Here is a 13700-nt window from a genome sequence, read left to right on the forward strand (position 1 = left end):
ATTTATTTTCTTCAGTGATCTTTGCCTCTTCCATGATTTTAATAATCATTTATAAGTGCAGAATCATAAATGTTTATCTCAACACTGGCATTTTTTGAGGTCCATACTTCAATATTCAATTGCTTACTCTATATCATAATTGGATATCCTAAAGCACCCTGACAGAATGTGTGAGAAACTGATTATACAACTCACATCTGCATGTTTTCTTAAAAATAAACTCACATGCACAAAAATGCTTGTTATTCCTCCAGTGTTCATATGGTGACTCCTTTTTGCCTTATTCTCCCTATCCAATCTATTTTTTGCTTCTCTAATTCATCATTTTTTTTCTTACATACAACTTTTGCCTTTATCCAAAGTTTATAAAATGTGTAATCTCTTTTATTATATAATTAACCTTCCGTGCTTGCCCATAGGCTAATTCTAAGATTGGGAGATTAAACTGTTTCTGTTTTTATAAACCTTATTTTCTGACATGCTCTATAACTTTTATTTACCCATTTATATAGAGTTGTAAGGATCTATTTTACACCTTTTTCTACTCTGCTTTCTACCTTGAGAGTCTGACCTCTCTTGACAGCAGCATGAAGCCCCCTCTCTCTTTAGATTTCAGAGTATTTGGCCAACTGAGACTCTAAACAGGAAATTTGAGAGAAAAAGGGAAGGGAGTCCAGCTTACTTATTATTCCCCACTCTCAGCTCCCTGCATGAAGTACTGGCTCTTACTGGCTTTGTCCCTTCATCAAAGCTCATAATGTCCTTCTGGGCAGCCCTCTCTATATTACTGTCTCCTTCTAAGTTTCTGAAAATTCTCTTCCTATTTTCTTAGGGCTTGGTAAATACCTCTTCTCTGTTCCTACTAGCTAAGAGTACTGCAGTAAACCTTGTGGTTTTCTTAAATGATGACACACATTTGGAAACAGCCCTTTAATTAACCCTCCTTGAATTTTCTTAAATTGAGTAAGCCATCTGTTTCCTGCTGTGACCCTGACCTGCAAAATCATCTTTTTTTTTTCAAATTTGCTTATTGTGAAAAAAATATAATTCTTTCAATCAATCTCTCTGCTAAAATTAAATTGTTCTAAAACTCAAGGTCAAGTTGACTCTCATTTTTTTTACTTTCTTAAATGCTGTAAGTACTGACAGGTCAAATTTGAGTCATATCTTTCCTGTACACTTATTTTCTCTAGTTTCTAAGTGTACTTATTTCATGTGTTGACAAAAACAGCATATGGATTTAAACTAAGCTCATCTACTTCCATTACTATATTTTTGTTAGCATTAATGCATTTATCTGAAATATATTATTCTCAGATATCTATGATTTATAAGTCTAATTTGGACTATGTATGTTCCAAGTCTATTAGGCAGTTTGTTATACTTGGATGACAAACTTTGGAGCTGGAGTTGATGTTTGCTAAAATAAGAAATATGCATACAAAACAGCTTACACAACAGCTATTTAATCTTATAATTTAGAGTTGAACTTTAAAAATACTCTTAATCACATCAAAATGTCAAAAAGAGGTTGGAAAACACACAAAGGTTTAATTTATCTGCAATTGTAGGAGGTGTTTCATCAGATACTCTCATTAGCAAATTTAATTACAGGAAGCAAGACAATATTACTTTATAGCTTTAAAGATCTAATTAGTGTTCAGAAGTTAGTCTAAATTAACTTACACATCAAGCAGCTCAAACATTTTCCATTCTATGGGGAATTTCACTGGGTAAAAAATCTTTTATCTTGTGGGCTTTAAAATTCACACAGCTGTACAAACAAATAATGGCTGCAAAGTGATTCTAGAGTTTTTTTTTCAAGAGGCTTTTGGGCTTTGGTTTCAAATAAATACAACTATGAAATTTTTTATCAATGCATTGGTATTATATATTTATAATTAATATATATTAGTCATCACTCCCATATATACATATATGTGTGTATATATAGTATATATATATAGTATATATATTAAATATTGTATAGTATATACGTAGTATTGATATGATGGTAAAGACTAGGTTTATTTTCAAATAAAAGTTAAAATAATTAGAAAAGCATTAAGGAAAAAATACTTTCAATTTTTTTTGATCCAGTTACCATTTTGTTTGCTTAAGGGGAAGCCAAAAAGACTTCCTTCCAAAATTAAAATTATCATGCATATAGAGCAGTACTCTTTCCCAGAACTCATGCTATCTGTAAGAAATTTTCCAATTTCTGATCTCATCCTCACCTTAACTGTGTAAGGCATTTTGTATTTCCTTCTGTGGCAAGACACTCAAATGACCCTAACTGTTGAACATGGATTGATGTATCTGGTGGCGATCTGCATGAACATATTTTCGTATTTTATTTTTAACTTGAGGAAATTCCTGAGTGCAGGAGAATTATTCATGGGCACTTGGAATCATGGATAGGTGGGTGTGGAATAGGACAAGAAATCATGTTATCCATTTCCTTACCTGGTTTTCTAATCCTGCTTTATAAACCCTATGGAAGAAGTGTAGACTGGCACCAAAGATCTGCCTTCATTAGTTCTGTAAAATGCAAGAGCAAATTCTGGTTATTGTTTTTTTTCAGGCAAAAAGCAAAATGTCATTTTAGAATAGGATTTTCTCATTATCTTCCTTTTTCTTTCCAGTCTTCTGTCCTTCCTTTCATTCTTTTTATCCACTTTCTCCTTCGTTCATCAAGGGAATTATCCAGGGAATATTGCTATATACAGAGAAAATAAACGATAGAAATGTTGCTTAACCATTCCCTTCCTAAGAAGTTAAAATATTCTTCCAAAAATATCAAACTGTCAGTTTTATGTGTAAGTTTGAGAAGACTTCAAAGAACATTGACTTCAGCTTTAAACAATTTCTTTCAGGCAATAAGAAAAAAGGAATGACTACTTGGATTATTTCAAAGCACAATCTTTATAAATTTTCATACTAAAACCAAGAAAGAAAGATAATCAATGGCCACTTTTTATTAATGTTGGTTATAAAAATAATAATTTTAAATGATAATTTCAAAATATATTTATAACATTTCCAGAATCAAAATTGAGTCACCATTAATAAATTCATTAATCCATTTCTCCACATAAGTGTTTAAAGAAAAAATTCTCAATGCTACTACTATGGTTCGGATGTGGTTTGCCCCACCCCCTACCAAAACTCATGTTGAAATTTAATTGTCAATGAAACCATGTTACCACCCCCTACTAAAACTCATGTGGAAATTTGATTGTCAATGAAACCATGTTACCACCCCCTACCAAAACTCATGTGGAAATTTAATTGTCAATGAAACCATGTTACCACCCCCTACCAAAACTCATGTTGAAATTTGATTGTCAATGAAACCATGTTACCACCCCCTACCAAAACTCATGTTGAAATTTAATTGTCAGTGAAACCATGTTACCACCCCCTACCAAAACTCATGTTGAAATTTAATTGTCAGTGAAACCATGTTACCACCCCCTACCAAAACTCATGTTGAAATTTGATTGTCAGTGAAACCATGTTACCACCCCCTACCAAAACTCATGTTGAAATTTAATTGTCAGTGAAACCATGTTACCACCCCCTACCAAAACTCATGTTGAAATTTAATTGTCAATGAAACCATGTTACCACCCCCTACCAAAACTCATGTTGAAATTTGATTGTCAATGAAACCATGTTACCACCCCCTACCAAAACTCATGTTGAAATTTGATTGTCAATGAAACCATGTTACCACCCCCTACCAAAACTCATGTTGAAATTTGATTGTCAATGAAACCATGTTGGTTTCATTAAGGGAGGGGGCCTACTGGGAAGAGTTCAGGTCATATCAACTTTTCCCTTATGGGTCTCTTGGTGCCCTTCTCTCAGTAGTTAGTGAGTCCTTGCTCTCAAGGAAATGGATCAGTTCCCAGGAAAGCAGATTGTTACAAAGTGAGGTCCCTCCTCATGTTTGGTTCCTTTTCACATGCCACTTTCCCTTGATCTTCTTCACTGTGTTTCGACCTAGCATGTGTCCCTTACCAGAAGCCAAGCAGATGCCAACACTGTGCCCTTTACATTTCCCGGACTGCAGAACTGTGAGCTAAATAAGCCCTTTGTCTTTATAAATTGCCCAGCCTCGGGTATTCTATTATAGCAACACAAGATGGACGAACACAACTCTTTTCTATTTGTTTTCTCTAGGTAGGCTCAGAGCCTTCTAGAGTGTAATAATGGCTCCCCAAAGATGTTTTCATCCTAATCCCCAAAACCTGTGAATACTGTGAATGTATTCCCTTTTATGGCAAAAGGGAACTTGCAATTATGATTAAGACTCCTGATATGAGAAGGCGATCCTGAATTATCCACATGGGCTCAATGTAGTCACAAAGGTTCTTGTAAGACTTAGGCAAAAGTATCAGAGTCAGAGAAAGAGATGTGAGAATGCAAGCAGAGATGGGGCAAAGAAGAGGGGCAAAATTGTTTGACTATATTACATTGTTGACGTTGGAGATGGAGGAAGAGACCCTGAATCAAGGAATGCAGTAGTCCTCTGGAAGCTAAAAATTCAAAGGAAAATGAAGTTCTCCTAAAGTGTCTTCAGGGAACACAGCCCTGCTTAAACCTCCATTCTAGCCATGCAACCAATTTCTGACTTCTAAACTCCACAACTCTAAGGAAATTTGTGTTGTTCAACCCAATAATATATAGCAATAAGAATTAATATATTCTCCATTAAAAAATGCCTTTTATCATGAGGTCAGGCTGTAAAGTCAACCTGACTGCGCTCAGTTCTTAGATGTGACACTAGCTGCATATATGGAAAAAGTTGCTTATTTTTCTGTATATTCTCATTACAGAAACTTATAGACATATATTAAGCACTTACTACTAGAAACTGAGTAAACACTCAACAAATTTCAGGTATTGTGACTCATGATCTCTTATTTTATTTTTTCCTGGATTGATTTCAACTTCCTCAGCCTGGAAATCAAAGACCTATATAACCTGGCTCCAAATGTGCTTTACAAACAGTTCCAACAAGTCACCTCAGGCGTCATTCTTCTCCTCTAAAGAAAAAAAAAAAAAGAAAAAAAAATTCATTCTTGCTCTTTCCTGTTCCTGAATGATTTTCTCCTCTCTTGATTATTTGAATTTCATACTGACTTGAATATCCAAGTACAATCTTACTTAATCTGTGTGGCCTTTCCAGCTTACTTCATTACTGAGTTCTGGTTCTTTCAATTTAACATTTGTTTATTCAATTCAAAAAGTGTCTGAAGTGACTTGTCTGCAACACTAATTTAGCAATTAAGCTTGTGTAAGGGAGACAAAACTTTACCTCTACTCTTTTAGGGTCCTGCATGGGCCTGAGAATTACATAGACATAAAACAGATTAACAGAAGAAAAGCATACAAATTTAATGTAAATTTTACATGACACAGGAGCACGCATAAGAAAATGAAGACTCAAAGAAGTGGCAAGACTCATCTTTTTTTGTATTAGGTTGAACGAAGAGAGGCAATTGTGGAAAAGTAAATAAATTATATGGGGAGGCTGAAGGAAAATAACAGTTATTTTACCAATGTCTGTTTTTACATATTCTCTCAGTTATGACTCTCCATTGAAGAATGTTTCTTTTCAGCTGGTACAGCTCAGACATTCTTTCATGGAGGCCTTTTTATCTCTTGTTTTCAGGGAGAAAAGAAGATTAGAATGCCTTTCTTGCATTTGCTGTTTTTCAAGTTCCTTTAGCCCAAAATAATACTTAGGACTCAGTAGCCTATTACGGGGTGGCATATTCTGCCACTCTCCACTTTCTTTTGTGATGTCATTTGTTAATATCTAACACAGATAATTCTTTTAGTGTTTAACATTTTGTGGGAAAATGTGGCTAGGCTTTTACAGAATTGTATACAACCATATTCTAGATTTTTTAATTAAATTATAAGATCATAAGTATAAAGATAAGTAATCTCTGCTGCACATATAACAGCATCAAGATAATAAATATTCACTGTGTAATGATGACATAAATCTCTGGACAGAGATATAATAATTATTTGATCTATAGGAACATTTACATCAGAATATAAACAAATAATACATTTTATTTCACATTTTTAATAATAGTAGAATTTGCTAATATATAAGATATATCTAAAAGAAGTCAATGATCATTTAAAGAAAACTCAATTTGAGCATTTTCTGTGTCCAAAGAATGTACAAAAAAGGTATGAAATCGTATATTAATGTGCTGCGAATGCCAAGAAAACCCCGTGCTTGATACTATCTTAACGTTGAATACCAATTTTAAAATGCACTGTTACTCTAAGGTTGAATGTCATCAAGAAAGGTGTTATTGTAAAAATGGTTTTGTGGCCTATTTGATTACATATCTGAGAGAAAAAGAGGGATATTAACATCCTAATACATTCTAAAATGTGACAGTTTCTTTAGAACTAAAGACAAGAAGTCATGATTTTTGCTAAGATTTCTGAAAATAAGTATTTCCTTGTAATCAAATCTAAAATAATAACGGTAATATTGAAATAGTTCCTTCTATATTTTGTAACAGAGAACAAAGAGCCTATAATACATAGCTTCAAGTGTCTCCAGATATCTCAAGAAAGATGGGGAAAGGCAGTATCAGTATCACCTTGTAAGTTTATAAAAAAAAAATGTATATATATATATATATACCCCCAACCTTGCCCCAGCCCCTTGTTTAATAAAACTTGAGCCACCTGCCCAGATAATGATTTCAGTTTAGTTTCTGTTAACTCATACAGGTTTAGTTCACCTTATCTCAAATAGCTGAAACCAAATTTCCTGGATTTTGGAGGTTTTCAGATTTTAGAATATCTGCATATATCTATCCCATCATGGGGATGGGACTCAAGTCAACACAAATTTCACTTATGTTTCATATACAGCTCATACACATAACCTCAAGGTAATTTTATACAACTACTTTTGCATAAAGTTGCCACTGGTGCATCCAGCCTGCCCTTGTGCCATTTTATTAACCTTGTGGGCATGATTGGGTAGGGGAATCTAAGCATGCTCAGAAAAGATATGTGGCAGCTGAAGAGGCAGGAAGGGTCTTTTTTCCCTTGCAGACACTAAATAAACAGTTGTGCACCTTCATTTATTTCTGGTGTCATGTCAGTGCTCAAAACGTTTAGGAATTTGGAGTATTTTGAATTTTAGATTTCAGATTAGAGATGCTTAACGTATTTCACAGTGTGTGAGAGGGGTGTGGGTGTTGGTGTAGGTGTGTAGGTGTGGGTGCATGCTACAAATATAATACCAGGGAGCCATGATTCCCCTTTTTTATGTCTTAATTTGTCTGCAAATCATAGTTTTACTAGAAATAAACAATACAGGGATAACGCAAAGAAATTTTGAGCTTGGCTCCAGATCACCTCGATAAAGTGGATACCTCGATAAAGCAAGTCACACAAATTTCTGAATTCCCAGTGCATATAAAAATTATGTTTATATTATACTATAGTTTGTTAAGTGTTCAATAGTACACACCTTAATTTAAAAATTTTTAAATTGCCTTATTGCTAAAAAATGCTAACAGTTAACTAAGCCTTTAGTGATTTGTAATCTTTGTGCTGGTGGAGGGTCCTGCCTTGTGGATGACTGCTGAGATCAGGATGGTAGTGTCGCTAAAGGTTGAGATGGCTGTGGCAACTTCTTAAAGTAAGACAACAATGAAATTTATCTTATCAATTGACTCTCCCTTTTATAAAAGTTTTCTCTGTAGCATGTGATGCTGTTTGATAGCATTTTAATCATATTAGAACTTTTTTAAAAACCGGAGTTTATCCTCTCAGACTCTGCCACTGCTTTATCAACTATGTTTCTATACTATTTTAAACCTTTTTCTAATTTCAACAATCCTTGCAGCATCTTTACCAGGAGTAGGTCCCATCTGCAGAAACCAATTTTTTTACTCATCAGTAAGCGACTCCTCATACATTCAAGTTTTATCATGAGATTGCAACAAAGCATCTTCAGACTCTACTTCTAATTCTCATTCTTTTATTATTTCCACCACAACTGCAGTAACTTCCTCCACTGAAGTCTTGGGCCCCTCAAAGTCATTTATGAGGGTTGAAATCAACTTCCTTTATACTCCTGTTATTAAACTGCTGTTAATGTTGATATTTTGTGCTCCTCCAAAAAAAAAAAAAGCAAAAAACAGGGGTTCTTAATGATATCTAGAACGGTGAAGCCTTTCCAGAAGACTTTTAATTTACTTTGCTCAGATCCATTGGAGAAATCATTACCTATGACTGCTATAGCCTTACAAAATGTATTTCCTGAACAGTAAGAAATGAAAATCAAAATTGATCCATGGGCTACAGAATGAATAAATGCATGAAAACAACATAAATTCCTTGTATATCTCTATCAGAGTCGTTGGGTGACCAAGTGCATTGTCAATGGGCAGTAATATTTTGAAAGGAATATCTGTCTGAGCAGTAGGTCTCAACATGGGGCTTAAAATATCCAGTAAACCATTCTGTAAATATAATAAATGTGCTGTCATCCAAGGTTTTTTGTTGCATTTATAGAAAACAGGCAAAGTTGATTTAGCATAATTCTTAAGGGCCGTAAGATCTTTAGAATGATAAATGAGCATTGGCTTCAACTTAAAATCACCACCTGCATTAGCCTCTAACATGAAAGTCCATCTGTCCTTTGAAGAAGTTTTGAGGCTGGGTATTGACTTCTCTCTGGCCATTAAAGTCCTAGATGATATTTTTTCCAATAGAAGGTTGTTTTGTCCACACTGAAAATCTTTTGTTTAGTGTAACCACTCTCATCAATTATTTTAGTCAGATCTTTTGGATTACTTGTTGCAGCTTCTGAATCAGCATTTGCTGCATCACCTTGACCTTTTATGTTAAAAAGACAACTTTTTTCTTTAAACCTCATGACTGAATCTCTGTTTGCATCAAGCATTTCTTCTGCAGCTTTCTCTCCTCTCTCAGCCTTCACAGAATTGAAGAGAGAAAGGACCTTGCTCTGGATTAGGCCTTGGTCCAAGGGAATGTTATAGCTGGCTTTATCTTCTATCTAGACCACTAAAACTTCCTCCATGTTGGCAGTAAGGCATTTTAGCCTTCTTATCATTCATATGTTCACTGGAGTAACAATTTTGATCTCCTTCAGGAATTTTCCTTTGCATTCACAACTTGACTAACTGGTGCAAGAGGCTTAGGTTCTGGCCTATCTCAGCTTTTGACATGATTTTTCTCACTAAGCTATTAAGCTTAGTGATTACATTTAAGATTAATGATTACATTTCTAGATTTTGAATTAAAATAAGAGATGTGCTAATTTTCCTTTCACTGAACACATAGAGGCTATTGTAGGGTAAGTAACTGGCCTAATTTCAATATTGTTGTGTCTCAGGGAATAGAGGTCTAGGAAAGGATGAAGTACAGGAGAACTGCCTGTCGGTGGAGCAGTTAGAACACAGGCAATATTTCTTGCTTAAGTCTGCCATTTCTATGGGCACCAGTGCCTAGCACCCTAAAAGAATTACACTAGTAACATCAAAGATCACTGATCACAGGCCTCCAAATCAGACACATTAATAATGAACAGAAAATTAAAATATTGTTGAGAATAACCAAAATGTGACACAGAGACACAAAATGAGCACATGCTACGGGAAAAATGGTGCCAATAGACTGGATAGATGCAGAGTGCTATAAACCTTCAATTTTTAACAAATACTAGATCTATAAAGCAGAATAAAGCAAAGCACAATAAAGCAAGGTAAGTGTATATGTAAATTTGTATCAGAAATCCAATAACGTTTTTGATAATCTCTTTGACTCCTTGTAAATATATTAGTTTGAAATACTGTTCAAAACTTTGTTGAAATTTAGTTCAATATGCTCCAATTTAAAGGGCATAAGTTCTTCAGAAAATTGTCTTAAAGAATACACTAAATGGGACAGTCTTCCAATGCTTCATGTTACCAAGCGTTGATAAAAAGTAGAGCTGAGAGTATGATATTTAAATAGTTCCTTTCTCTACCAAGTTTCACTAGAAAATTAAGCCATAATGTCCTAAAGTATCCATTATATTCGAATTAACTTTTATTCTGTTCCCCTTGATTGGACTATTTATGTACCATTCTTGGATAAATTGAAGAAATCTGACATCATTTTCTGTCTCTGTTGTTCAGATGACCAACCTGGTCATCTACTGATACATACTTATATGTGGATAAAATAAATATTTCCTACTAGGGGTAAATAAGTATTTCTTACTAGGAGTAAAATAAGTATTTCTTACTAGGAGTTATAATCCATACTTTAGCTTTCAATGTACTGGTTTGTATCTACTGGTCTGTATCTAATGATCTTGAAAGCTTAAGTATGGATTATAACTCCTAGTAACAAAATACTTATTTTATCCAAATTAATTCAGCAGCCTCTTAAAGGGGTAGGAAGCTACTACACTGCATTATAATGATTTAAACTCTCAAGTGAATTTCTATTTATCATCTTGCCAAATTACAAGGCTTTCTTTTCTTCATTTGCTCTGTTAGACATACAAATATCTGCTCATGATCTGAACTCTAGATGAAGTATCTTACTCCTTAATACTTTTGCACATTCTGCTCCATGAAGCCTGACTACTCAGAGTCCATCATGATTGTCCTCAGATGTTTCTAGGCTAGTTGTATTTTATTGTAATTACATATTTAATTTAATGCCACTTAAATCCATGGAATATAAGTACAATAAGATGGGGAAATTTGTTTTTATTAAACTGAAATAGAGTGCATTGGAAGATTACATTGTGGCAAATAACTGCTGTTGAACAAGTGTGGGTGAAATACCTATAAAACTTTGGGAAAATAATCATAAGCTGCAATAAAGAATTTTTACAATAAGATTGTTTTGCAAGTGCCTATAAGTTTTGTTTCTGTTTTCACAAAGCAAAGTAGGAATTCAGAGATATTATCTTCTGAGGTATGGAAGATCTCTGCCACTCAGGGAAAAGCTGCAAGGCAATCTATGCCTTTTTCTGCCTACACATAAATTAACATACGGAGTCCTGTTGTTTTTCTAGTGCTTTACATGTGAAATGAGGCTTGATTCTCCCTAAGCTTCTGCATATTTAAAACTTGTCATATACTTATCTTTTTTATGAGAGCATTTAAAATGTACTCTACATTGTCACCTATCAAGGTCCCTATCAAGGGGTTCAGTCAATAAATAAGGAAATAGGCTCCTTCTTCCTGGATCACCGGTTTCATTATCACTTACATTTTCTGCCTTATAATTTTTATTCTATAATTTTTATAAAATGCCTAATCTATTTAGTTTAGACTTTGCTATTTATAAATATATTACAACTACAAATTTTCTTTTGAGGATCACCTTAGATGCAACCAAGATATTATACTGTGCAAAATTTTATTTTTTTAAATTAGTTTTAGTTTATATTTGTTCTTGGGCCAGGAAGAAGGATGCTATTTCCTTATTTATTGACTGAACCCTTTGATAGGGACCTTGATAGGTGACAATGTAGAGTACATTTTAAATGCTCTCATAAAAAAGATAAGTATATGACAAGTTTTAAATATGCAGAAGCTTAGGGAGAATCAAGCCTCATTTCACATGTTCTTGGGCACAAGCATTTTCTAAGTGACAGCTTAAATACTGCAATGGAAAGAATTTTAATAATAATAATTGTGAGTCCTAGAGTTGTGGCACTGTAATCAGAACATGGTTTATTGCATATTGTTGCTTTATATAACCCATTTAAGTTTTCATTGTTACTTATAGGGTCAATTACCATGCCTATGGACTGTTGAAAATAAGCTACATATTCTAAGGTTGTAATATTTATTAAGATAGACCTTACTAATTAGGCTATTTGTTGTTCATTTAAGTCTATCATAAATGAAAAGGTAAATAAAAGACACTTCATTTTTCCATCTATTATCTTTTTTCTTTTGGTAATTACTGCTTAACAAATTTGGTAATACGTTATTGCAATCATGGACTTTTAAATTTTTTTATTTTCAATTTTTGTGGGTACACAGTACTATATATTTATGGGGTACACAAGGAGTTTTGGTAGAGGCATGCAATGCATAATAATCACATCAGGAATAATGGGGTATCCATTGCCCTCAAGCATGTATCCTTTGCGTTACAAAAAAACACGATTATACTGTTTCAGCTATTTTATTTTATTTTATTTTATTTTTTATTTTTATTTTTTTATGAATAGAGTACATTTTAATGTTGTTTCTCTTTTTATGTTTTTTTCTTTATTATTATTATTATTATTATTATTATTATACTTTAGGCTCTACGGTACATGTGCGCAACGTGCAGGTAAGTTACGTATGTATACATGTGCCATGCTGGTGCGCTGCACCCACCAACTCGTCATCTAGCATTAGGTATATCTCCCAATGCTATCCCTCCCCCCTCCCCCCACCCCACAACAGTCCCCGAAGTGTGATGTTCCCCTTCCTGTGTCCATGTGTTCTCATTGTTCAATTCCCACCTATGAGTGAGAATATGCAGTGTTTGGTTTTTTGTTCTTGCGATAGTTTACTGAGAATGATGATTTCCAATTTCATCCATGTCCCTACAAAGGACATGGACTCATCATTTTTTATGGCTGCATAGTATTCCATGGTGTATATGTGCCACATTTTCTTAATCCAGTCTATCATTGTTGGACATTTGGGTTGGTTCCAAGTCTTTGCTGTTGTGAATAATGCTGCAATAAACATATGTGTGCATGTGTCTTTATAGCAGCATGATTTATAGTCCTTTGGGTATATACCCAGTAATGGGATGGCTGGGTCAAATGGAATTTCTAGTTCTAGATCCCTGAGAAATCGCCACACTGACTTCCACAAGGGTTGAACTAGTTTACAGTCCCACCAACAGTGTAAAAGTGTTCCTATTTCTCCACATCCTCTCCAGCACCTGTTGTTTCCTGACTTTTTAATGATTGCCATTCTAACTGGTGTGAGATGGTATCTCATTGTGGTTTTGATTTGCATTTCTCTGATGGCCAGTGATGGTGAGCATTTTTTCATGTGTTTTTTGGCTGCATAAATGTCTTCTTTTGAGAAGTGTCTGTTCATGTCCTTCGTCCACTTTTTGATGGGGTTGTTTGTTTTTTTCTTGTAAATTTGTTGGAGTTCATTGTAGATTCTGGATATTAGCCCTTTGTCAGATGAGTAGGTTGCGAAAATTTTCTCCCATTTTGTAGGTTGCCTGTTCACTCTGATGGTAGTTTCCTTTGCTGTGCAGAAGCTCTTTAGTTTAATTAGATCCCATTTGTCAATTTTGGCTTTTGTTGCCATTGCTTTTGGTGTTTTAGACATGAAGTCCTTGCCCATGCCTATGTCCTGAATGGTAATGCCTAGGTTTTCTTCTAGGGTTTTTATGGTTTTAGGTCTAACATTTAAGTCTTTAATCCATCTTGAATTGATTTTTGTATAAGGTGAAAGGAAGGGATCCAGTTTCAGCTTTCTACATATGGCTAGCCAGTTTTCCCAGCACCATTTATTAAATAGGGAATCCTTTCCCCATTTCTTGTTTTTCTCAGGTTTGTCAAATATCAGATAGTTGTAGATATGTGGCATTATTTCTGAGGGCTCTGTTCTGTTCCATTGATCTATATCTCTGTTTTGGTACCA

At 34.3% G+C, this 13700-nt stretch overlaps 1 long non-coding RNA gene across 3 annotated transcripts in view; it reads right to left on the reverse strand.

Annotated features, from left to right (window-relative positions):
- LOC129059148 (uncharacterized) overlaps positions 1–13700 on the reverse strand; it is a 370307-nt gene that overhangs the window by 1072 nt on the left and 355535 nt on the right. The window contains exon 6 of one of the 3 annotated variants that reach the window (XR_010139818.1): positions 2467–2719. This is a non-coding gene — a long non-coding RNA (uncharacterized LOC129059148). Of the gene's footprint in view, positions 1–2466; positions 2720–3616; positions 5055–13700 lie in introns of those variants that run through there. The other 2 variants (XR_010139819.1, XR_010139820.1) reach the window with 2 other exon arrangements.

Source organism: Pongo abelii, chromosome 3, assembly GCF_028885655.2.
Source record: "Pongo abelii isolate AG06213 chromosome 3, NHGRI_mPonAbe1-v2.0_pri, whole genome shotgun sequence".
Taxonomy (NCBI): Eukaryota; Metazoa; Chordata; class Mammalia; order Primates; family Hominidae; genus Pongo; species Pongo abelii.